The sequence below is a fragment of the Sylvia atricapilla genome, chromosome Z (assembly GCF_009819655.1).
Source record: "Sylvia atricapilla isolate bSylAtr1 chromosome Z, bSylAtr1.pri, whole genome shotgun sequence".
Lineage (NCBI taxonomy): Eukaryota > Metazoa > Chordata > Aves > Passeriformes > Sylviidae > Sylvia > Sylvia atricapilla.
In genome coordinates, this window is record NC_089174.1 from 19,322,205 (window position 1) to 19,348,001 (window position 25,797).

A 25,797-nucleotide genomic window follows, 5' to 3' on the forward strand; every position below is an offset into this window, starting at 1 on the left:
CTGATGATGCCAGATATAATGTCCCCCAGACATCATGGTTGGCCTTGCTGACTGCCAGGGCTCATGTTTAACTTGCCATCGATCAGGACCCCCAAGTCCCTTTCTGTGGCCCTGCTCTCCAGCATCTCATTCCCTAGTCTGTCCATACATCTAGGGTTGCCCCATCCCAGGTGGAGAATCCAGCACTTTCCCTTGTGTAGCTCCATACAGTTGATTTTGCTCTCCAGCTCTCCATTTTGCTGAGGTCTCCCTGGCTTAACATGTCCTCCTCATTTATTTAAGCAACATTGTCAGTCTTAGTGTACCTTTGAGGTAGGAGAGAGGATAGGCAGATAGAGAAGGTTAGTCTGTGGGCTCCCTTGTGTGTGTATGATTTACCAGTTAGCCAAGAGCCAGTACTGTTCTATATCAAAGCAGATTAACTGCCCAAGAGTTTTCCTTACGCTGTCATTTCCCTTCCTTCCCCATGTATTGACCCTGGGGGAAGTTCACATCCCATGCTCTTACAGGAACTTCAGTATGACTTTTAATGGCATTTGCTGCAATGGCCTTTAGGTAGATTAAGAATTATCATAATGGAGCATACACTAAGAACCTTCTCTTCTGCTCTTAGTCTCACTTCAGAGTAGAGAAAACCCTCCAGAGTAGTGTGAAGTCTTTACTCACACTTAAATTACCACCAAACTTGCTGCAAGCAGAACAATGTTCCATCTATACCTTTTGATTTTGTTTGCCCTGCTTTTCAAGTGTGTAAAGTTTGGTATCTCTTTTAAGAACTTATATCTAAAATTATTTTGGTTGGAATTAGAACTGCTGCTAAGTAAGAAAAGCCTTTGGCCATAATTTTTGTTTTACTTTACTCTCATTTAGTTCTTGAAACATTGATCGTATCTGTACAGAGACTGACAATATGAAATATGTCAGTCTATAAACTGGGAAATATGCCTATTTAGGATGTGGATCTCTGAATATTTATACAATATTGTCTCAGATATATCAAAAGGTCACAGACCTAACATTTTAAATTTTCACATCTTACATTAAAAGCCTGCAACTGGCATCTAATAAATATCAAACCATTTAATCCTTGATGTTATTTATGTCTACACATTCTTTATAGCACCTTTAGGACAAATTAAAATTTTCCATCTTTTGAGCAGACACTTGAATGAAACATGTCGTCTCTTTGATACACAGTAGGTGAAATGTGTGCAAAACCAGGAGCCAGAGAATTTGTTAAGCGTATTACTTCCCTGAACTTTTTCTTACTCTTATGGATGAGCTTGTAGCCGTGGTGGATTTTAAGTTGTAAATTTGTTACATACTGTAAGTTGTGACAAACTGAAGTGTGAAGTTTCCAGTAAAAATAAATGAATTTGATTTCTCACAGAAAGAGCGGCTTTTCAAATCTTGCTTTATCATCCATTCTGCTGGTATTTTTATCTGACATGGGGTGACATACCTGTGCAGTATTTTCTTTTTATCCCCTCAGATATTTCAAGCTTTTTTTCTGTCTCAGACCGGTCACTGACCATCCTTTTGTGTTTTCCCTGGTGCCTCAGAGGTTTATTGGTAGAGTGCAGTAGTTGAATTTTTAGAAGTTTCTTCTGTACCTCCGCAGAGACTACTTCAGTGAGGGCCACAAAGCTGTCACCATCAAAAGTGAGAGACCTCCGTAATTAAACATTCTCGACTGTATTTGTTTCTGAAAATGACAGCAGAATGGATAAACGGATTTCTTTCTATCACACAGTTGCCTTACAGACGCACACATTCTTCTTGGGGTCATGTAATGGGGTGAAAATATGTTAGGAAGTTGGCCAAATTCTCTCATTTTGTTACTGGTGATTTGTTTGATGACAGACCTGGTTATTAACAGTTTAAAAGAAATCAATTTTTGGCAAGCCTATTAATGTTAAATACTTAAACATCACAGAGGCATGTGCTTTAAACACAATAAAACGTTTATTAAATGTCAAATATCAGTGAATGATTGATGGAACATTCACTAATTGAGTAGAAATCTTGGGGCTACTGTGATGACCATTGTGAATTGGAAATTCACTACAAAGAAAATGTTCAGGAATTTGGGAGCATTTTAAAGGCAATTTTCCATATGGCTTCCTGTGAGCAAAATAGTCTTATTTTGAAATAATTATAGAGCCTTCTCCTGAAAATATTCCTATGAAAAGTCTGTTAAATGTAATGGGATTATTCAAAAAGATATGTGCTCCTTGCAACAGTAAAGATTTGCAAGTTATGGAAATACATAATTTTAAAAAGTAATGATGGCTTTTTTTTATATGTTTATAACTTTCCTTTGGCCATGTAATCCTAGTAAATTTCTAACCTGTGAGAAAGATCTCAAAGAAAGAGTTTGAATTTTTTTCTCCTTATGTGACATAAAGTTGTGATATTTATTTTGTTGTTTTGGAGACACCTGTTTAGTCTGACTAGTTGAGATCACATCATTCTTTGTTTATTTATAATAATTTCCCTTTTTTTGTTTTAAAGGGACTTTTTCCTAAGGTTGTCTCTTTCAATCCTAGTAGATACCTATTGTACATAACAGATATAAAGAAATTTTTTGTAATAGTATAAAAAATCCTCCTTTTTTGTGTTTTCACTTGTCACCCTGCTAATATTAAAAAGTTTTCTGAGAAACATAATGGTAGATACACATGCCACAGGTTATGTAAGATGAGGACAGTCTGCAATATTGGAAGAGGTGGTATTTTAACATTCTTTGGATGAAGATCAAATTAGTTCTAATTATCTAGTCTAATCCTTAATTTTCTCCAAGAAGAAGATGAACGTTCTGTAAGGAGGTGGTGGGTGTATTAAAAATATGCAGGTGAAAAAAAAATTTTTTGCAACTACAAACTGGGAAGTGAGAATTTTTCTGTTTCAGTACTGATTAGAGATTTCTGCCATGTAGCTATCATGTACCATTTCTACCTACTAGAGCTTAGAGATGAGCTGTATCATTTTCCTGATGCTTTTTTCCTGACGTGTGCTGAAAGTTGCCCACGGGAATTAGCCCCATCGATGACAACTTCTGTGCACGGACAGTTTGCAATATCAGAACCTCACTGCTAATAAGGATTACTTTGCTTTCTTTTGTTACAGTTCTGAATCAGAAGAAAAGCTGCTTCATGCATCAGTTATGTATTGTGCTTGGCAGCCCCTTGTACTGCTTTAAACTGTCAGTTGATAGCAAATGAGTGAATAGCACAATAGTGAGCAACTAAAGATTTTGCAGTGTCCTATCATAAAAGGAAGCCAGTCACTCTCATATATGGTAGTTTGGAAATGGAAATATCAGCTTCTGGGTAAAATCTGATACAATGGCTCTCTGAATAGAAATCACTTCCTATCTTTCTTTCTCTCAGCAAATTTAGGAACAGATTTTAAACTCTTTACCTTGATATTTGTTCTCTGTGCTGGAAGTATTTGAAGGATAAGGCTGTGTATGGTAGGAGTGAGGGCATCTGAATTCTGCTCTCAGTGGCAGTGTAGGCCCTACAGAGGTACTGATGGCAAACAGTGAGAAATAAATCATCAAAGAATTTCTCCATTGTGTCTTCAGTCTACAACTGATAAGAGTGGATACAACTGATAAGAGTGAAGTGTTATCACTTTCAGCAGATTCACAGACAGAGTCATGCAGGTTGATATCATGGCTCTTGAAAACCTGCACAGTAACATGCATCAGTAGAGACAAGCCAAGGTTTCTGAAACTCATTTGAATGCTGAGCAGAGACCAACATTCTGCATGTAAGGACTACAAATAACTATAATTTTCACAGAAACAGTGAACACACTGGCATTTGACAGACAGGTAGCTGTATACATTCAGAGGCACACAGGGCTGTCAGAAGGGAAAAGACAAGATTTTGACAGTTTTGGTGAGCGTCCTGTATTGATTGCAGATGATGTGTTACAGCTACAATGGTTTCATGTTTTGTCTGAGCAGCTTGACATATCTACAACATTGGAGATGAGGATTTTTTTGTTCTTTTATTGTCATTTGAAAATTGCTTTGGATACAAACCATGTGGTTGTAAAGCAGCGGAAGTGTGAAGTCATGTAAGGAAAGTTGCTGAATGTGACCTTCTACCTCTCTGCTCATCCAAAATGTTGTTGAGGGTTTTTGAAAGTACGTGCTGCTGGCAATACAGTTGAGTGGAGGCTGGATGGTTTAAGTGGCTGGTCTGGCTTCTTGTTTATGAACTGGCCACAGAAGAAGCCATAGGACTAGTAAGCTGGCAAAGTTTTACTCAAGCAGTTGTTTAGGATGTTTCAGACTGGAAATAAATTAATACCTAGTTCCTGCTTATGTCTCTGATCTGACAAATAATGGTAAAAGATGTTTTAGATCGAAATTTTTTAAGATAGCTCCTTGGTATTTAGAAACCTTCCTGCATTCCCTTTTCTCAAGCACTGATACTGGGAGGCGAATGCAGTTTGACTTTGCCCACACAAAACCTATCACAGGCAAATGATATGCCAGGAAAGTGAAGCGTGCGATCAGCTACATCTGTTGAGAAAGTGAGACCCTTCAATGTAATCCAGAGTGACACTTTCATCAGGTGTCATGTGTCTTGAAGTTTTTTGTTTGGTTGGGGGTTTTTTGTTTGTTTGGGGGTTTTTTGTTTGTTTTTTGGGGTTTTTTCCCCCCTGTTTTATGCATTTCCAGTGGCAAGAAGCTTTTGTTACTACTATAGCTTGGAAAACATTTGGACACAAGGAAAGTTTATCATGAAGTTTAGTCAGCCAATGAAGCACTCACACTAGTGTGTCTCCTTCACAAAAACAAAACCAAATAAAAATGCCAAACCAAACAAACAAATTGTTTCAGGGGACAAATGTGAAGAAACACACAAAAAACAATTAAAAATCCCAGTTTTTTGGGTTTTTTTTAAGAGGGACTTCTTGAAAGACCTTGGTTTCTGCATCAGAACCCTTTCTTTTACAGATGTACTGCAGCATCAAATGTTCACAAATTGAATTGTTATGAGAACCAGCATACAACAAGTCACTAAAATGAATAGTAAAAATCATGTGAATTTCTTGAGGGTTTAGGGATCTCAAAACTCACATAGCTAAGCTAGTAATCTGTAATATGTAGTTTCATGATTAAAGCTGCATTAGTGTCACAGAATTAGATGATGATTAATGCAATGTTTGTTTTTAAGGGAGGTTCCAGGAGACATCATGGTAATGAGAGACTACTTGTACAAAAAATATTGCTAGCTGTTCTTCTGTAAGAAAAATATTATTCATATGAATAAATACTAGACACTAAGCAAGAGTTAAGCAGATTTTGCTTTGGAAAATCTGCAGTAGCTCTTTGAAGAAGATTGTAAGCATGTCCACAGGGGACCTGCTGCTGATATGCTCTCTTTGGATTTCTACAAGTTGTTTGACAAGATCCCCTCTTAAAGGTTCTTAGAGCAATTTGGCTATCATGGCATAAGGCGAATGGCCACCATATTTTTAAATAACTGTCTCTAGGAGATGGAAAGCAGAGAGTAGAAGCAACTCTTCAGTATCCTCAGAGAGGGAAGGCTGGCTGTAGGGCCTTGCAGTATAAGTGTTGGGCCAACTTTGTCCATAAATAACCAAGGAGAAGGGGTGAATGTGGAGGGGACAAAGTTTACTGTTGACAGTAAATGAATCAGTGAAGTAAATACAAAGACTGACTTTGAAGACATACAGGTAATCAAACAGCAAATTACATTTCCAAGTGATAAAACAGAGGGCGAACTGTGTGTAGGGAATTATTAGGAAAAAGTAGGTATATCATTGTCACGTGAGGTTATAAAGCTGTACATTTATGCCTTGAAAATTCTCTACAGTATTTGTTCCCTCTTCTAAGGAGTCATAAATACTGAATTAGAAGAACTACACAAAGATGTTGTGAAAGATCCAAAGATATGGAATTGCTTGTTTATGAGAAGTGATAAGAATAGGGTAAGGATTTTCCTTTGGAAGAGGATGGAAAAGGGTACCTAAAGATATTTTAAGACAAAGCCGTTACATTGTAAGTGGAGTGGTGGCAAAAGAAGGTGCATTATGATTTGGGGACTTCCTTTTACTGACTTTTTGTACAAAAACCTGCCAAAACCAGATGATTTTGTCATGCACAAGATTTAAAACTGGGAGAGGTGGATGTCCACAGAGTGAGTAGTTAAACTGTGGAGATGCATATGTGGGCTCTAGGGAAAACTGTACAAGTTTGTAAAATATAAATTAAGAATTCATTATTAATACAGGGACAGAACTGATTCAAGTTTGCTCTATTTTGGAAATATCTTATGGCTAGATGTTTAACACATTTTGGGAAGTCTTAACCTATCCCTTAAAAACAGAGGAACCACTTGATGAAGTTTATTGTAGAAGTTAATCAGACTTTTGCTTAAGTTAGTCTCTCAGCAAAACAATCGATCTTACATTGAAACTCCCTTTGAAGCTTGGGAAGGAAAATAGCACAAGACCTAGGTGAAGCTTTTCAATAACTTAATCGAGTGTGCCATGTAAACAGGAAAAAAAAAAACTTTCAAGGAATATTAGGGAATAGCAAGCATCCCAGATGCCAGAAAGTCAGGAAAGGGCAACAGTTTGCTTCCATGCTGTCTCTTCAATTTCCTTAAGGCATGGTGGTATGTAATCTGCAATTTATCTACCTAAAAATTATACATGGAACACATTAGGCATCCACTGGGACTGCTGAGAAAGGAATCTGGCCCAGTCATTATAGTTATTTGTGCAAACAGTAGCTGTCATACAAGATTATATTACCTGTCAGAAGGGTCTGATGAATTACCATGTTTGCATCTTACTCAGAGCAGTGCTTACCTCTGCATAAATACTGGGAGCAATTCTATTCATTATATATGAAATAGGTATGAATGGAATCAGTATAATATACTTGCTGAAAACATTCTTAATATTGTTTTAAATTTTAAATAACTTCCTGCTTGTTCACATTAAAAAATAGCTTCTTGATGAACACTGAGATTTGGATTAGTGAGCTACCTCATGGAAATTTATAGTTAGATCTGACTGGAAAACAGTCTAAAATTTCTCTTCACTTTTTTGAAAGAAAAAATTTTCATATTTACACTTCAATATTTGCATATTTTCTTCAAAATGTGAGAAAAGGAATTTTGATTAGAATACTAGAAGTATTAAAATGAGAGTGGGCTGAGTGGCATTTTTGTCTAAAAATTTTCACTGCTGTGTTTTTAAACATAATTTTTATTGCTTATTTCCTGTGAACAACTGATTCAGTCAGTGCCAACTCTTTTGTAGCAAGTATTCATATTGCAGAAAAATGTGAAGCAGACAGGAAGGACAGTTTTTCTAAAATTAGCCTGCCTATCAAATATCTACCTATCCGTCTATCTATCTATCTATCTATCTATCTATCTATCTATCTATCTATCTGTCTATCTACCTATCTTTGTATGTGTGTGCATGAGCCTTTGATTTCAAGAAATTCAAAGGGAAGCTTTTGTTTTCCTAATTCTGAACATCAGGAGCAATTTCTATAGCTAATGGGTACCAAAGGACTATTTTACTGGGATACAGTGGATCCTGCAACACAATTAAGCTCCCCACAATTGTTTTATAGATGTGGCATTTTTATTAATGGATTGAAAAATTTTGTGTTATCAGATCTCTTTGTACATCCAGGTTCTGAATCTGAAGATACAGACATTTGGCCACAGACCCGAAATATATCATCTGCCAGATTAATGGATTTAATACACTTGCATGAAGCTTTGCTGTACAGAAAAAAGACATTTGCCTTGAGATTATTTATGTTACTCATAAATGTCTCTTGAATGGTCAAAGTTTACTTTGTGGTGTGTCTTCCTAGGGAGAGTACAAAAAGAGAAAGATTATTTGGAGAGATATTTTCATACCTGTTTGAAGGGATGGTGACTGTTGTGACTTAGAATACTTTTGCTGCAGCTCAGATGAGGAGGTCTATCTGTGTTTGTCATGGTGTAACATCTTATTCCCTGAATGTCAGACTATCTATGAAGAATGGCATTTCAAAACTTTGAACGTCCTTCTCAAGGGAAGTTTAATGCCATAAGAAATCTTAAGTATTGAATCAGGGAAAAAAAAGGAAAGACACTTTGAATCTTTCCACAGAAGGAACCATTCTCGCTTGATTTTTAAGAGAACAACACAGAAAAAGCAATCCTAATATCTGGCAGACCTTTGACTGAATATGTGTTCCAGGTATTCTGCAAGTGTAAAATTGTCACCAGAGTGTGTGGTGGGGTGGTGGAAAGCCCTGAGAGAACATCTCAAATGTCAGCTTTCAGGACTGAAGGCTCCTTTCCTCCTTCTGCTAAAGCAGTCATCAGAAATCAACACTTCAGACAGAGTTGGAGACTCTTGGGGCTCTTGACTTTGGGAGTCTGGGCTCCCTGAAGAGCCCAGCTGGGAGCTCATTTGCATGGTCAGCCTTTTTTGTAAGCCCGATAACTGAGATGCTTAAGCAGGCAGTCATCTTGTGGAAGTTTTTTGAAAATAAAGTGCCTCTGTGAAAACTTCTGGGTTCAGTGTTCCTGTATTTTTCAGTGAAAAACTGTTTGCTTGGAAATTTCTTGACTAGCTCTGTCTGGGGACTGCAGTTTGAGTGGATTAAACATGTACCATGAAAAATGACATCTGATGACAGGTCTGGAATTGGGAAAGGAAAACTGCTGATGGGAGAACAACTTTAACAAGAAATCCAAATAATATTTTCCATGTTTTGGTTTGCTTTGTGTTTTTTTAATGGTGCAGTTTACATTCATTTTTGCATTTTCATGTGTGCAATTCTAAATCACAGCTCATTGCTCTAAAGCAGACAAGCCGTGTGAGTTATATTTTCGATCATGGCTTATTTTGGAAGTTTTTTTCAGTCAGACAAGATTTTGGGTTGGATGGTACATATTTACTGAATGTTTGTTATTAGCTGTTTATATTTTTTAAAGTGCATTAAAGGAAAATATTTTTCCAAAATAATAACAAATTACAATCAGGTGTTTATGGAAACCTTGTGGAAACCTAATGGAAACCTTGTTAGGAGGCTGCATAGAGAACCAGTTGCATAAGTGCTTTGGGGGTTGTGACATAATTTCCTTTGAAAACATTGGGAAAAAAAAAATATCTAGGCACCTAGAGCTCTATCTGAAAATTAGAAGTTACGTGAATTGTCTACTTAAAAGCTCAAGTTTTGAATCTGTGCACACTAATTACAATTATTTTGAAGAAGAAATAAGTTTAAGCTGTCTTGCTTGGATAGAAGTTTAGAGAAGTTGATAGAGTAATTACCTTAAAATGGTTAATCTACTGCAGGTGTGCATATACTTGCATATATCCAGTTTACTCAGCAGAATTCATCCAGTTTATAAGCCATGTTGCCTCATAGCTTGCAGGCTCCAACTCTAACACGGTTTAACAACATGGATTTTATTACAACCTTTTTTGGCAACAAGCAGGTAAAAGCAAAACTTCAAAACCATTTGCCTTTGTTGGGAGAACACCCTGAAGGGATTCAGAGGAAATGGTGCTGTCTGTCTCGCAGAGTTACAGTCAGTCAGCAGTCTAGCATCTCAGCAAGTATCACTGCAGTCACTCAGTAATTTGTGCCTCATGGCTTGAGGGCTATAAAATAATCTGTGTGGTATACAGAAATAGCTGAGTGGTTAAACAAAAGGATTGAATGCACTTCATGCATGCAGGGGTTCATATGGATTGTTTGTTATCTACGAAACAGGAAATGTAGAGCAGATGCTTCTCTAAGGAGAGGTTTGTAATTTTTTTACGTAAATTAGGTTATTTTTAAAATCTACATTACCTATGTTCATATACTGGAATAGAGAGTTGGATTAAGTTCCAACTAATAGTATATAATAAAATGTTATCTGACTTTAAAGAAACCCAAAACACTGTATGACTGCATCTCTAGGTGCCATTTGACCTACATATTTTAGGATGTTTCAGGGCTGAAAGAAAATGAGCTGGCTGTTAAAGGCATTGTGTTGGCAGAACGACCAGCCCCAGTTCTAGTGCTAGCCCATGAACAGTGGCATGTCTGTCATGACAGATATTCCTACTGATGCTGAATATGCTGTGGGGCTGGGCACACTTGGCATTTACCTTGGTAATGAAATATAACTCTGGCTGACCAGAGCTGCCTTAGCAGCCTCTGGTGGCAGGGCTTCTCCAAGAGCTCAATTTACTTTGAAGTTGCTCTTTTCTCAGCAGAGCCTTCATGAGATGAAGAAGTGCTGTTTCTCCAGTAGACAATTCTTTATGGGAATGGCCTTAAGCAACAAGAAAAACAAGAAGTTGAAACACATTTTTTTTCAGGTGTTGGGATTCTCCCTAGATACAGGAAGCATTTACTCTACTGCATTGTACTGCTTTCTGCACCATTACAAAGGGCTTTTTCATTGTTGTCCGTGTCTTTTGTGCAGTGATGAGTTACTCTGAAAATTCATAACTGTTTAAGGGTTTCTCTAGACTGATTTTTGCAAAACATAGCTTTGAAAAGTATAGGCTCAAAGGTATAAAAGAGAAAAAAGAAAACCTGTTTATTTGCCTAATGCCACAAAAATATTACATGTGGAATAAGTCTGGACTGTATCAAACATTTTGAGAGTATTTGCATCAGAAGCAAAACCCTGTTAGAGAGAAACACAAATACTTTTACAGTTCTCAGAGTGTTTGTGTGTGTATGTATGCCCATTCTTATTTTTATTGCTTGATATAATTCTCAGTCTTTTCTCACTGAAAAGGTTTCTACTGAATTTCTGAAAGGCCATTGAAGTTTTATTTTCTCTTATTCATGCAAGACAAAACCAAAGACACAAGAATTCATATCTAACTGACAGTTCATTGTCGCTTGTATCACATGCCTAAAGTTCTAGGTCTAGAGGCCAGAGACTGAAGGTCTTTACTCACTGTAGAAGTTCACAGAGGACTATTCATCCAGCTACATTTGACTGCTTGTTGACACAGCTTTACTCTGAACAAAGTGATGTCAGAAGATAAATAGTTCCATTAGACAAAAGTTCTCCTGCATTTAATTAATTTTATTGAAGCCAAAGTGCAGAACGTGTGTGACCTCAAGACCTCTGTATGCAGAGTGGCTTGTTCTGGGCTAACCTGGTTATCTTCACACTGTACCAGGTACTCAACTAGACAAATTAATCTAGTATTGACTGAAGTACAGCTGGGAGACAGATTCCTAACATTTTTTAGCTGATTACTTGCTTGTAAAATGAGAGGCATCTTTTGATTCTCTTTAACTTAGACCTCTCTGTCTTCCCTGACAGAGGGGAGTGTGATTGAAGGGCTTGCTCTTATTTCTCTGAAATGTTTCTAAATAGTTCGTACTTAACTAAGAATGTTTTATAAGTGAGCTTTTCAAATTTAAACACGCAAGGTTTTTAGAAGAGGAAAATAAAATACCCTGTTCCTTATCATCTTCTTCCTTGTGAAGAAAGAATATTTAGGAATTTTGAAAATCTATCCAGTTAGTTATCTAATTATAAACAGTTGAAGTTTTTATTCTTCTTAAAAAGAGACTGATCTGCCTTTATTCACTAGTTGATGCTATACATACACTTGTCTTGAAAAAGCTCTCATACTTACTAGAACAGAATAGATTTACATGCTAAATGAGAAGTTGTATCAATAATTTAATTAGCTCTCAGTAAAATCTCAGAGAAATAATATGTGTTTTAGAGCCCCTGGGACAAAATCTGATGGGAACATTCTAAGATTTCTGGATTTCTACCACTAAAGCAGACACTGTTCTTGAAAAAATTAATTAAATCTTCTGAGATTGAAAACCATGAAATAAAAAAAAAATCACTTATGTTTGTGGAGGATTGATGACACATTGATAACATCTGTGTCTGGTTTAGAAATGACCAAAAAAAAATATACAGGACACTTTAAAAGTTCTTTCAGTTTGAAAATTCCAAGTTAAAACTTTCAGGTTTTTCCAAAAGGAAAATATTTTTTAAACCTTTTTTTTCTTCACAGAGCTTTTCTTCAAATACAGAAAATGTTAACCTTCTGAATAATTTTGTATAACAGCTTGAGTTACGCTCCAAGAATACCAGTTACACAGAATACTTTTGTAAGTGTTACCTGTCTAGTGTTCATGCGAGTGTTACCTATCTAATGCACTTCTGCGGTTCCAGAAACCCACAGATTTTAAAGCAAAAGTGTATGAAAATGTCACTGGAGATCACATTTTTACAAGGAAAGTAAATTTTGAATAAGCATGTGATGAAAGGAATTATAAAAAGAGAAGAAAAAAAAAAGAAAGATGGGCAGTGGCAGGTTGGAATATGAGAAGCAGAAAGAAACTGTCAGACGAAGGATCTGAGGCTTGTTTTGAAATAGAGAGAGTAAGAAAGAAGTGACTTCTGGCCATCTGGCAAGCAGATTAAAGCAGTTTTGCAGAGCTCAAAAATTTGCATTGACCACATGAGCCCTCTTCTAACAACCTCATTTGAAGGAGCAAAATTTTGAAAAGGAATCTGTAGATAAAGTTAATAATAAAGTAAGTCCTTAGTGTTACTAGTTTGAATCTTCTATTCAGTTTTGAAAACTGATGTCATGATAGTTTTAATCACTAGAGAAGGTCTTGATCTCACTATTTCATGAAGCTATGAAGACATTGATCTCATCACTATAGTGCTGTTTATGATAATGGAATATAAAATGTTCAAAAACATCCTAGGGTCTAATAGGAGCAATGGTACTGCTTAGTGTCTTCATGTGCCAAGCCAACACTTTCTACAGAAGTGTTCCACATGTTTCATGGTGTTGTGATAGCATAATCCTTAAGAGGTACAGAAATCACCACTGGATTTATGTCATTTCTGCTACAAGGGCCAGGTATAGTAACAGGGAAGCCAGTACCTGACTTGGAAAGATTTTGTGTTTGTTTCATTTGGGGCTTTTTAACATACCTTCAAGGCCAACTGTTTGCAATAGGCTATCTGAAGAAATTGGACTGTTCTGAATCACAGGATCACAGATTAACAGAATGTGTAGGTTGGAAGAGACCTTCAAGATCATCAAGCCCAACCCAGCCGTAACACCTCAACTAGATCATGGTATATAGTGCCATATCCAGTCTCTTTTTAAACACATCCAGGAACAATGACTCCACCAGCTCCCTGGGCAGACTATTCCAGTATTTAATCACTCTTGCAGTGAAAAACTTCTTCCTAATATCCAACCTGTATTTCCCCTGACACAGCCTGAATCTGTGTCCTCTCATTCTGTCAGTTACTGCCTGGAGAAAGAGACCAACCCCCACCTGACCACAGCCACCCTTCAGGGAGTTGTAGAGAGTGATAAGGTCACCTCTGAGTCTCCTTTTCTCCAGGCTAAACAACCCCAGCTCTCTCAGCCATTCCTCACAGGGTTTGTGTTCCAAGCCCCTCACCAACTTTGTTGCCCACCTCTGGACACGCTCAAGCATCTCAACGTCCTTCCTGAACTGAGGGGCCAGGACTGGACACAGCACTCAAGGTGTGGCCTCACCAGTGCTGAGTACAGGGGCAGAATGACCTCCCTGCTCCTGCTGGCCACACCATACAGGCCAAGATTGCATTTGCCCTCTTGGCCACCTGGGCACACTGGTGGCTCATGTTCAACCAGCTGCTGACCAGAACCCCCAGGTCCCTTTCCTCCTGGGCACTGTCCAGCCACACCATCCCTGGCCTATAACACTGCAGGGGGTTATTGTGGCCAAAGTGCAGGACTCAGCACTTGGACTCATTAAACTTCATCTTGTTAGACTCTGCTCATCCATCCAATCATTCCAGATCTCTCTGCACAACCATCCTATCTTCCAACAGATCGACACACACTCCAGCTTAGTGTTGTCCGCAAATTTACTAATGAAAGATTCAATACCCTCATCCATGTCATCAATAAAGATATTGAACAGAACTGGTCCCAGTACAGACCCCTGAGGGACACCACTGGTGACTGTCCCCAGCTGGATGCAGCACCATTCCCCACCACTCTCTGGGCCCGGCCGTCCAGCCAGTTCCTAACCCAGCAAAGAGTGCTCCTGTCCAAGCCTCAGGCTGCCAGCTTTTCCAGGAGTGTGCTGTGAGAGAGTGTCAAAAACCTTGCTCAAGTCCAAACAGACAACATCCACAGCCCTTCCTGCATCCAGCAGGCAGGTCACCTGGTCATAAAAGGAGATCAGGTTGGTCATGACCTACCTCTCCTAAACCCCTGCTGGCTGGGCCTGAGACACTGGCCACTCTGTAGGTGCTGCATGATGACACTCAGTATAAATTGTTCCATTATCTTTCCAGGTACTGAGGTCAGACTGACTGGTCTATAATTACTGGGATCCTCCTTCCCACCCATTCTGTGAATGGGTGTCACATTGGCCAGCTTTCAGTCACCTGGAACCTCACCAGTGAGCCATGACTGATTGTAAATGATGGAGAGTAGCTTTGCAAGATCATCTGCCAGCTTCCTCATCACCCTGGGATGGATCCCATCTGGGCTCATAGATTTATGGACAGTCAAGCAGCTCAACACTTCTCTGGCTGTCTCCTCTTACCTTTCCTTTCATCATTAATATATTTGTAGAAACATTTTTTATTATCCTTTACAGAAGTCACCATTTTAAGTTCAAACTGAGCTTTGGCCTCCCTAATTATTTTCCTACATGCTCTAGCAGCCCCCTTAAATACTTCCTGAGAGACCTGACCCTCCTTCCAAAAATGATATGTCCTCTTTTTATTCCTGAATTCATCCAAAACCTCCTTGCTTATGCAGGCTGGGTGTTTGCCTCGTTGACTCCTCTTTCAGAACACAGGGACAGTCTGTTCCTGTGCCCTCACAATCTCTGTTTTGAAGAACACCCAGCTTTCCTGGACTCCTTTGTTTTTAAGGGCTGCTTCCTAAGGAATTCTCTGAATGAGTCTTCTCAATAAGCCAAAGTCTGGCCTCTGGAAGTCCAATATAAAGTCATATTGATGTTCCTCTTTATTTCACCAAATATCAAGAACTCTGTAATTTCATTATCACTCTGCCCCAGTTGTACTCAAACCACCACATCTCCCACCAACCCATCTCTATTTGCGAAAAACAGGTCCAACACAGTCTCTCCCCTGGTGGGCTCATCCATTACCTATGACAAAAAGTTATCATCCATGCACACTAAAAATTTTCTAGACTGCCTCTCTTCTGCTATATTAAGTTCCCAACAGACGTCTGGCAGGTTGAAGTCACCTACAAGAACAAGGGCTGATGATCCTGAAACATTCTCCAGCTGCTTATAGAATAAGTTGTCCACCTCTTCCTCCTGGTTGAGTGGATGATAACACACTCCCAGTAGGATGGCAGCCTTATTGGCTTTCCCCTTAATCCTTACCCATAGACACTGAACTCCATCTTCATTAGTTTCAATACCTATGGCATCAAAAGCCTTTTTAATATAAAAGGGCCCCCCTCCACCTATGGCATCAAAAGCCTTTTTAATATAAAAGGGCCCCCCTCCACCTCTTCCCCTTTTCCTGTCTTTTCTGAAGAGCTTGTAGCCATCCAGTGCAGTGCTCCAGCCATGTGAGTCATCCCATCACGTTTCTGTGATGGCAATAGAATCATAGCCATGCTGTTGCAACATGACCTCCAAGCTCTTCCTGTTTGTTATCCATGCTGAGTTCAGTGGTATACATGCACTTCAGCTGGGCTACTGATTTCACCCCTAACTCAGGCTTGCCACTCTCGGACCTGCTTCCAGACAGCCCAGCTGCATCCGCTTCCTTCTTCAAACCTAATTAAAGCCCTCTTAACGAGGTCTGCCTGTTCTGGTTTCATACATCCTTGTGCTTCCTTTCCTAAGCAAGGAAGAACATGCCCATAAAGATGATGTAAGAGCATATGATCAGTATAATTCTGCAATCCACAGAAAGTGCACCTGGTTTGGAGAAGAATGTGGGAAATAGTGAATAGCAGTCAATTGTGTTACTGGTTATTTCTCTCACACGTGAAAATCTGTTGTAATGAAGACAACTTTCAAAGGCTGAGTATGTCACCATAGGGGCCACTGCCAGTTTTGTCAGTGTTTCCTGACCTGCTAAAAAGCATTTATTCTTTCTGGGGAGGAAGAAAGGAATCTCGTCCATTACTCAGATAATCATGTTACAGTGACTTTTGCCTGTGACTTTCCTCTATTTTTGTTTTTTCCTATACATCCTTTGGGCTGGTAGCCAGTCTGGATTAATACAGCATTTTGGGGACTCATAGTGAAATTCAGCTTCAAATCAGAGCTAGGGCATAGTGTTGTGGCACAGCCTCACTGCTGTCTTCTCCTAAATGTCTTGGGTGAGATCCTGAGGCAGGATATCAGTGGAATCAGGAACCATACCCAGCCTGCCAAAGACTATGGAAGCAGTTAGACCATTTTTCTGTGCTGAAATGTAAACAAATGGATTTTAAAAACTGCCAGACCAGTGTGATAGTTTTCAACCCACAGTCAGCAAACCCTGTAGTACAGGCAGAGCAATTAAAAGTGTACTGACCAGGAGGTGCAGGACTTTTGCTGAACTCTGTAAGATTCCATGATTAATCTTAGCTTCTGAAAATATCTGCCCAAATTTGTCACCACATGGTTTATTTTTCCACCTGTGCAGGGTAATAATGGATCTTTCCTCCTTTGAAGAATACATTGACAATTAAGGCTTCTTTGTGAATAGTCCTTTACATAAGAGCAAGAACTCCCTACTTTAATTTGTAATGAAATATATTCTTCTATATTGAAAAAGTGCTTGCTTAGAACTGATGCCAAAGCTTATTGATTTTGTCTTCAAGCATTCCCAGCCACATTGCTCTTGCTAGGGTAAAGCAAATTCTGAAGTATTTTCTAATTTCTGTGGTCTCTGTAACAGTCATTGTGTCATTCCCTTTTCTGCTTAGCTTCCAGCTTTCTTAATTTCAGTCTGCCTGAAGCATATGAGTGCAAGAAGTCCCTTTTGACCTTGGAGATATTTTCACTGTATGTGGAATGCAATCTGCTGCTTTCAATCTCAGGGGGAAATATGTTTTTATGAGTACCTTTTGTAGGCCCTGATTCTCTGTTTGGCATATCATCTAGAAAATGTCATACAAAATGTTTTGAGCTAAATGAGAAGCATCTGCATCTCTGAAACAAGGGATGGATGGGCTATAAAATTAAAACTGGTAACCAATGGTATGCAATTTGAAAATTGTTCATAGTAGGATTTGAATTTTACTAAAACACTTGAGTACTTTTCTGAAGTCTCTCCAAATACATTCAAATACTTGTGCCCTTTAAGTGCAAAATTGTGATGGCTTTATATGGACTTTGGATAGAATGCTGCTCCACAGATGACATAAATTATGCAATAAATCAAAGTAAACACAATGTAGGTCATAAATTCATGGACACTCTTCAAGAGAACTCCAGGATATCTTTGAGACCATACTATAGGAGAACAAATAGGGGACAACACAGAGAGCACGATGGAGCTTAATGATATTCTGGCCTTGGTGGGATAAAGGCCTTGGGATAAGTGACCAGAGATATGAGAAGAACGGGGAAAGTACAGCATATGTAGATATCAAGGTTTTTGAAACTAAGCAGTTTTAAAAGGCGGCCAAGCAATACAAACAATAATCTGATTCTGTAACTAGTGGGAAATTCTTGCTTAAGGATGTGACTGCTTAGATCTGTAGCTGCTTGGAGCTGCAACAGCATACAAAACCGAACTGAGAGGAAAATAAACAACTTCAACTCCTTTCTGCTTGGACTTCAGTGACTTCAACTCCAACTTCTTTTTGCTTGGGCTTCTTGCTTGGACTACTCTTTGCACCCCTCATTTGAAGTCCTGTCTCTCAGTCAGGCAGGAGCATACAATTTTTTTTAATTTTTTTTACATATACGTTAGGGTCAGTATCTATCAGAAAACCTACGAAAAGTGTAACTCCATTATGTGGTCAACCAGCTATTAAGCTGACATACTGTAATAATATTAATACAGCATCACATTGAAGGATTATCCTTGCTTATACAGCTTCTTAAAATGCATCTGAGATGATGCTGACACTTGGGAAAAAAATTCTAGCCATTATTGCACCTTGCTACTTCATCTTCCTGGAAGAATCTATTATTACTATAAAAGTTTAACACTCCTAACCTATATATGATAGATCTCATCTGCTCCAATGTTTGCTTTGGTGGTGTTGTTTTCAGTTTAAACTCACAAGTATTGTCCTCTTTTCTTGCCATTAATATTTTATTTTGAGAAAGCTGTCCCTCTGCTGAATATTGTGCTTTGAAATATTTCAACAACGGTTCAGATCTCCAGCAATGCACAGATCCCCAAATTCTTATTAATTAAATAATTAGTAGAAAAATTAAATGCATGGAAAAAGACTAGAAATAGAATTTGAAACAGAATTCAGATATAAAAAGAAGCAAGTTTAGAGCAGACTCCCTGGTAGACAGAATGTGTGGATGTCTTTCCATATTTGTGTGAGGTATTATTCCTGCCTTTTTACTCTTAAAGAAACTTGTAGTTGTGGAAAATTACCCGTGTGTTCAGTTTCCTCAGCTTTACTGAAGAGAGAGGAAGACATTCTCAAAATATTCAACAAAATACATGAGAACTCAAGCTGTGTTACCCAGTGCATACCTGCTTTGAGTTCATCCCTGTTGAAGGTAAAAAAAAAATTTCTTATCCTATTGCAATTTTGCATGAAAGCTATTTGGTTTTGCCCTATAAAAAAAAGGAGACTTCAGATTATTTCTTTCCCTATTGAAAAAAAATAGAGTTAATTATAAATCTGACATTGTAATTCGGCAGAAGATTAAAACTAAACATCATCTTGCATGACTTCTTTCCAGTTGCATAACTTCTTTCCAGTTGCACATGAAAGCAAGCAAGAGAGAAAAAGCCATTTGCTCAGCAGTAGTCCATTTGAGAAGAAAAAAGACCTCAGCTTCAGTAAAGGTATGTCAAACAACAACACTGGGAGGCATTTTCAAACATCCCAAATGAAAGAAAAGTGAGACCCCAAACTGATGTAGGCAACATTACCATAGGCACAATTAGCATAGTTGAATCAATACTAGAGAAGTGTAACTTCAGGCCCTGATTGCTGAAAATGTTTAATCCATAAGAAAGGTTCCTAAGTGGGAACAAAAACATGGCTTATCAAAATTTCAGCTGGATAACGTAAGTGCTACAATCAGGGCTTTCCATCAACTGGATTTTCAATTTTTGCTACTCTCACAAGAAGACTTCTCTTAATATTTACTTTAGTAAATATTAAGTGAGAAATCCAGCTGCAGATCAAAATATATACAGCCATGTCCCTATCTCCCACCGTCCACTTTTTTTTTCTTTGCTCTGATCTGTCAATGAATGTGAATGTCTTTGTTTTGTAGTTAATTCATGGTCTACTTACCATGACAATGCCTGCAGCAAAAAATAATTCTTCTTTTTATACTAAACATGTCATTATTTCAGGATTTTAATGGAAAAAAGCTCTGAGGTATATATAGAAAAAGATGTAAAATTTTGTTGCTTCTTCCATAAAAAGGTAAATATTTGGGGGAATTAATTAATTTATTTAAACTATTTTTTTATCTAAGCATGAACAGACTAGATCATACCATGCAACAGACTAATCTTTGCTCATCCCAGATATATTAGAGCCTTGCTTTTGTGATTTATGTTGCTTGAAGACATTGTGCAGAGCAATATTCATTGCTTAAAAGTTGCAAGACAATGAAGGCTAATCTTGGGGAAAACTGGCCTATGGAAATATTTTGAAAACCTGTCTCAGTCTGCACAATTCTGAAGACAAAGGCAAAAAAATTGTCCCACAAAATATTTTTGAATCTGCAAATCAAGTTGCCTTTGATAAAGATACTTAGAACCCTTGCAGAGGTTTGAGAATCAGAGAAATTTTGAAGGTTGTCAGTTGAAAATAACTTTCGGGTAACATGTATTTGGGTACGTGTGTTGTGTATTCATGGCAGCATTGAATATATGTTTATGCTATAAAATTACTTCAATGTGTGGGAAACTAATCTCCTTAGAGAGACAATTCTATTTTTATACAAGATAATGAAAATTAAACATGAAAAAGACTTAGATCATTGTCTTTGTGCTCTTCCAATTAAACTATTTAATAAAGACTGAGTTTTCTGAAAGACAGCTATTTTATTCCCATGTTAACACTGTTTTTCCCAAAAAACTTAATTTTATATTTGCTATGGTGCTTTAAATATTAGTGCCTTTCTACAAAATAGTAATTCCCTTTATTCTTCTTAGGTGATGGCAATAACTAACCTCTCACACCAATAATTTTTTGCTGTGCTGCATGTAGATGCATAACATGTGGAAGACCAGTCTAAAAGTATAATCCAGTGTGCTTTCTGGATTCTGAATTCTGTGAATCTGATTTTATTCTGAAGTAATCCCAAACATCCATGTACTTGCAGAAAGAAACAGTGCTATCTTGCTGTACTAAAAAAAAAAAAAAAAAAAAAAAAAAAAAAAAGAATTAGTTAAGTGACTGTACAATTATAAATGGTATAGGAAAACTCTGTTCCTGCAATTTGTCTCACAGCAAGATGAGTGGTTAGTTAAGGCATGGATATTGTGGATAATTTTTTAGTGTGTGTATTTTTCTCTATTTACTTGTTCAAAATTGGGCTTCTGTTATTCAACATATAAACATATAATAAAAATATGAAATAAACCCCACCAATTAACTAGCCAATGAAAAACATACCAAAAAAATCAATCCAAACCAAACCAGAACACTATTACTCAACTGAGAAAGTAAATCCAAAGTTGCATTAAACTATCTCGTTGCATCTGGACGGCTTTCAATGTCCATCCTCGTGTGATATCCTCAGTTCAGTGTGTTATTGTTATTTCTTTTTAGGAGTCTGAGTACATTGTTCTTAACAACATTCAGCAAAAGCAGGGTAGGTGCTATAATTTGGGTTGGTTTTGTGATACAATTCCTAACCTAAGTATTTAATAGGGTGCATATATTTTTAGGACACAAAATATATATTTTTCTCCATTTTATGCTTTTTTTATGGTAAGGGTTAAAGATTTCTTCTGCAATGGTTTGTATTTTTATGCTATTTCTTCCCCAGAACTGTAGTTAAATGTGCTATTTGTAAAGCATGTAACTATTCAACCTGTACAGTACCATTAAATCAGGTGTGCATGTAGGCTGGGAGCAGTAGCAAGCCAGAAGAAAAGGTCTTTTGTCTGCCATTGAAACATCTTTGTGAGTTTAACACCCCACACCCTGTTTTAGTGTTGATATTGAAAATTGTTTCTAGGAGAAAAAAGAGAAGATTTTAATAACGTTTCCCTCCCTGCTCCCTCCCTCCACCCCCCCAACACAGCTACACTTCAGAGTTTTAAGTTGCATGGAGAGCTGTGCTGTGTGTTCTGCCTGGACACCAGAAGGATTTCAACCCTATTAACACTGTTTTTTGCTCAGGACATCAAATACTTCTGAAATATTTTATGCACATCTTTTTTAATTAGCACATCTGAGATCAGCTAAAAGATCTCCAATAGCTTCAGCATATAATTTATTCATCTTGTACATTTAAGCTAACAGATGTCAGGTTCTTTAAACAAGAAATCGGTGCCTGTAACATAGCCTAGGATAAAGCTGAGATTTAACTCCGATATCCTCAGACCTTGTATTATCACTCACATATGAAGAAAGTGCATGTTGCCATTCCGACATACTGATGTACAGTGTCACCAAGTATGCACATTTACAGGAGACACCAAGCTGAGTGGTGCAGCTGACACTCCTGAGGGATGGGATGCCAACCAGAGGGCCCTGGACAAGCTCTAGCAGTGACCATGGGAATCTCCTGAGGTTTAACAAGGCCAAGTGCTGGTGCTGCACCTGGGCTGGGGCAGCCCCCAGTGCCAGCCCAGGCTGGGGATGAGCAGACCCAGAGCAGCCCTGCCCAGAAGGACTTGGGGGTGCTGGGGCTGAGAGCTGCACATGAGCCAGCCATGGGCACTCCAGCCCAGAAAGCCAAGTGTGTCCTGGGCTGCACCCAGAGCCCCGTGGGCAGCAGGGGAGGGAGGGGATTCTGCCCCTCTGCCCCGCTCTGCTGAGAGCCCAGCTGCAGAGCTGCCTCCAGCCCTGGGGTCCCAGCACTGGAAGGACATGGAGCTGTTGGACAGAGTCCAGAGGAGGGACACCGAGATGATCACAGGGAGGGAACACCTCTGCTAAGAGGAAAGGCGGAGAGAATTGGGATTATTCAGCCTGGAAAAGAGAAGGCTTTGAGGTGACCTCGTTGTGGCCTTCCAGTACCTGAAGGGAGCTCACAAGAAAGAGGGTTTTTTTTACAATAGGATATAGTGACAGGACAAGGGGAAAGGTTTGAAATAGACAGAGAATATAGTTGGATCAGATATTAAAAGGTAAGGGTGGTGAGGTGCTGGCACAGGTTGCCCGGAGAGGTTGTGGCTGCCCCATTAAACACTGTAGAAGTGTTCAGTGCCAGGCTGGATGGATCTTTGAGCAACCTGGTCTAGTAAAACGTGTCCCTGCCCACAGCAGGTGTGTTGGAACTGAATCTTTTAGGTCCCTTCCCTTTTAGGTTCTATGGTTCTGCGACTGACACTAAGACACTTAGCAGGTGGGGAGCCAGTTCCAAGGCCCTCTCCTGGCACATATCAATTTGTGTTGTCTCTTCTGATATTGGCAACATTATTTTAGCTTTATCCCATTAAAGAAGAAAAAGTAGTCTCTCAAACTTCATAGAAAGACAGAAGTCCTTGTCAGAATGGATTTTGAGGTAGTGCATAATTACTATGTACTAAGGCCTGAGTAATTTCATAGTTTAATTACTCTTCTTGTACCATGTGACCTAGCACAATTGTATAATCTATATCAGGATGTGACACTTGGTTTAATAGAGAAGATTTTGCAATTGAAATTACATCAGGGACAAACATTTTCCTTCTAGAGTTAACATGAAGGACACTAACAAAGGCTTTCTCTAATCCAAAATAAAACTAGAGTTCTCATAGAGTAAACAAAATCTAATTTGAAACTTACGTCATTGCTTCATGTTGAAACATAGTATGTAGGCCTGAGTAATTTTATTTTGTGTTATTAAAGTGATGCTATCATAGTCAGCTAGTAGTCATCCAGCTATAGAGATGTTTCTCCATGCCATTATGTTTGAGTTTAGCTCTTCTGACCTTTATAGGCTGTAGAATAGAGAGAGAAAACTTGAAAGATATATCTAAGTATGTCAGACAATATATACAGTAAAGACCAGCTCAAAGAGCCATGGTTTCATAGTATAAATCTCTTTTGCCTCAGCCAGGTTGGAAATGCTCAATAATTCACAGGAGCAAGCTTTAATTTACTCCTTTCCGTGGTTACCACTGAGGGCTGGTAGGAGGGGAAAAACTCATTACAAAGAGCTTCTTTTCTCTACTGGAGAACAAAGATAAGAGCCAAAAGGTGCCAACAATTGGTTATCACATCTCCATTGCTTATCACATCTCCATTGCTTATCCCTTGAAAACTGAGCTTAAATCTCTTTGTAAATTATTGTTTAAGAATATTATAGCAATTTCTTTAATTTTTTAGTAGGAAGAAAGCAAAATTTGAGACATAGTTGAGTTAATTTAAACTGCTACTGCGTGTTTTAGTGTCAGTAAGCTCTGCAGGTGTATTTTTTCCCTAACAAGAACAATGTCTCATTCTGCTCTGGTTCTGAGGTCCCCCTATATGTCACAAATAAAATTTTGTAGGATAAAAGCTAATTTGCAAGACTTTGTCATAAGTCTTGGGAAATTTGCTTGTTCTCTTTGTACACTTTATATTTCTTAGGTGGAAAGAAGGAAGTGAAAGAGCAAAAATGTCAAATATGGAGAAAACGAAAGGAATGGGCACAGCTCTGGCTTTTCTGTCAAGCAAAAATATAATTTATTTTATGTTTATTTCCTTTTGTGTTATGGTAAGTTTCTTGCTTTACTGACATCAGATGCATTTGACACTGTTTAGTAGATGGAAGCACGATTGCCAGTGCCAAAACCCTGTGTTTTTCAATGCTCCTAGGCAATGAGTAACTCTAATGTCTAGGGTTGCTTCAGTTACTGCAGGTTCCATGGGCTCTATTGAATAAATACACACAGCCGCAACAGTGAAATTTCCACAGTACAAAGAAAGACAACAGCAGTGGAAAGCACAGTGCTTCAGACCATGGCTTCTAATTTCTCAGAGGCTCATTCACAACACTGTGCACTTCCTTGAATAGAAAGTCATGTCTCAGTTCTTAAGAAGAAAGGCTGTCCTAAACAAAAGCTTAGCATGGTGTTTCAGGGACATTCTGGGAGTTCCCAGAGTGTCTCAGGTAATAGACACTTGAAGAAAAGCATAAAATAGTGTATTCATAGTCCCTAAGTCATCTGAAAAGATGTTAGAACTGGACTGGAGTGTACAGAACAGACATAGGTGAAATAACAAGGAATATCTGAGACTGTCTTGCTCTGATCTTCCTCTTTCACGTAAGAAGTGTAACCACAAAATCATCATACTTTTTCTATTATCAAAGGAATTTCCTTTTTATTAAAAACTATAGACACAATTCATTGAACACTTCAGTAGTGGAAGTTTTTAGAAAATTACTCTAATCTGAAGATCTGAAATAAAAACATCTGAAATTTCTCTCCTTTAGGTTAGTAATGCATTAGGATTCCACTAGTACCATACATATATTCTTCACTATTAGTAAAATTATTGAAGTTTTTTTTGTTTGTTTGTTTCTTTGTTTGTTTTTTGGTTTTTTTTAAATACATCTCTGGTGATAATTTATTTCAATAGTTAACAATTCCATTCCATATTTTTAATATATATAATCCATATTTTTAATATATATAATCAGTTTTATTTGGGTAACATGAAAATTTGCTTCATCTAGATAATATTTATTTTTAATATTCAGTCTTTCAGTTATTGCTTATATTGGAAGAAGTTGTTGAACATCCAGTCTGCTTCTTAGTTCTCTTTGTGAAAATTTTATTAATATGGACTTGTTACAACATTTAACACTGTAGTCATTATAATTATCTCTAGATATAGCGGCAGGGAATTTAAGTCCAATTTCACTTTGTCTTTGGTATTTCAAAGATATGGTAACTTGTTTTGTCTTTACTTAAATGAAAACAGAGAAGTCTGTATGAGCAATAGTTTCAGGTTGTCCACGTGTTTTAATTGACAAATGGGTACTGAGGCAATGTTTTCAAAATTATGGTGCTTATTATTTTCATAAACAGAAAGCACAAGGTATTTAATTACTAAGCCATAGTTATAGTGGTTGCTGTTATTATTATTGTTGTTGCTGCTGTTGAAGATTCTTGCACAATGAGTCAAATGACTGTTCTACCACTATTTACCTGGCCTTGAATCTTTACTCTGAGGCCTTCAAGTGATATGATGTTCAGGCCTCATGAAAGTATTTTCTGACTTTGTAAGTACTTTTTTCCAACTGAGTCAGAATTTTAGGACCAGATGCTGCATCACACAAACTCACCTTTCTTCTTCAAAGGACTTGGAAGTAATAACACATTATGTTGAGTTGTGCTAGGCAAAGCTGCTGCCTGCAATCATCACAAATAAGTGAATCATTAGTTGTAAAACACCACTAAGACCATTGAGTATGGCTGTTATCCCAGTACTTCC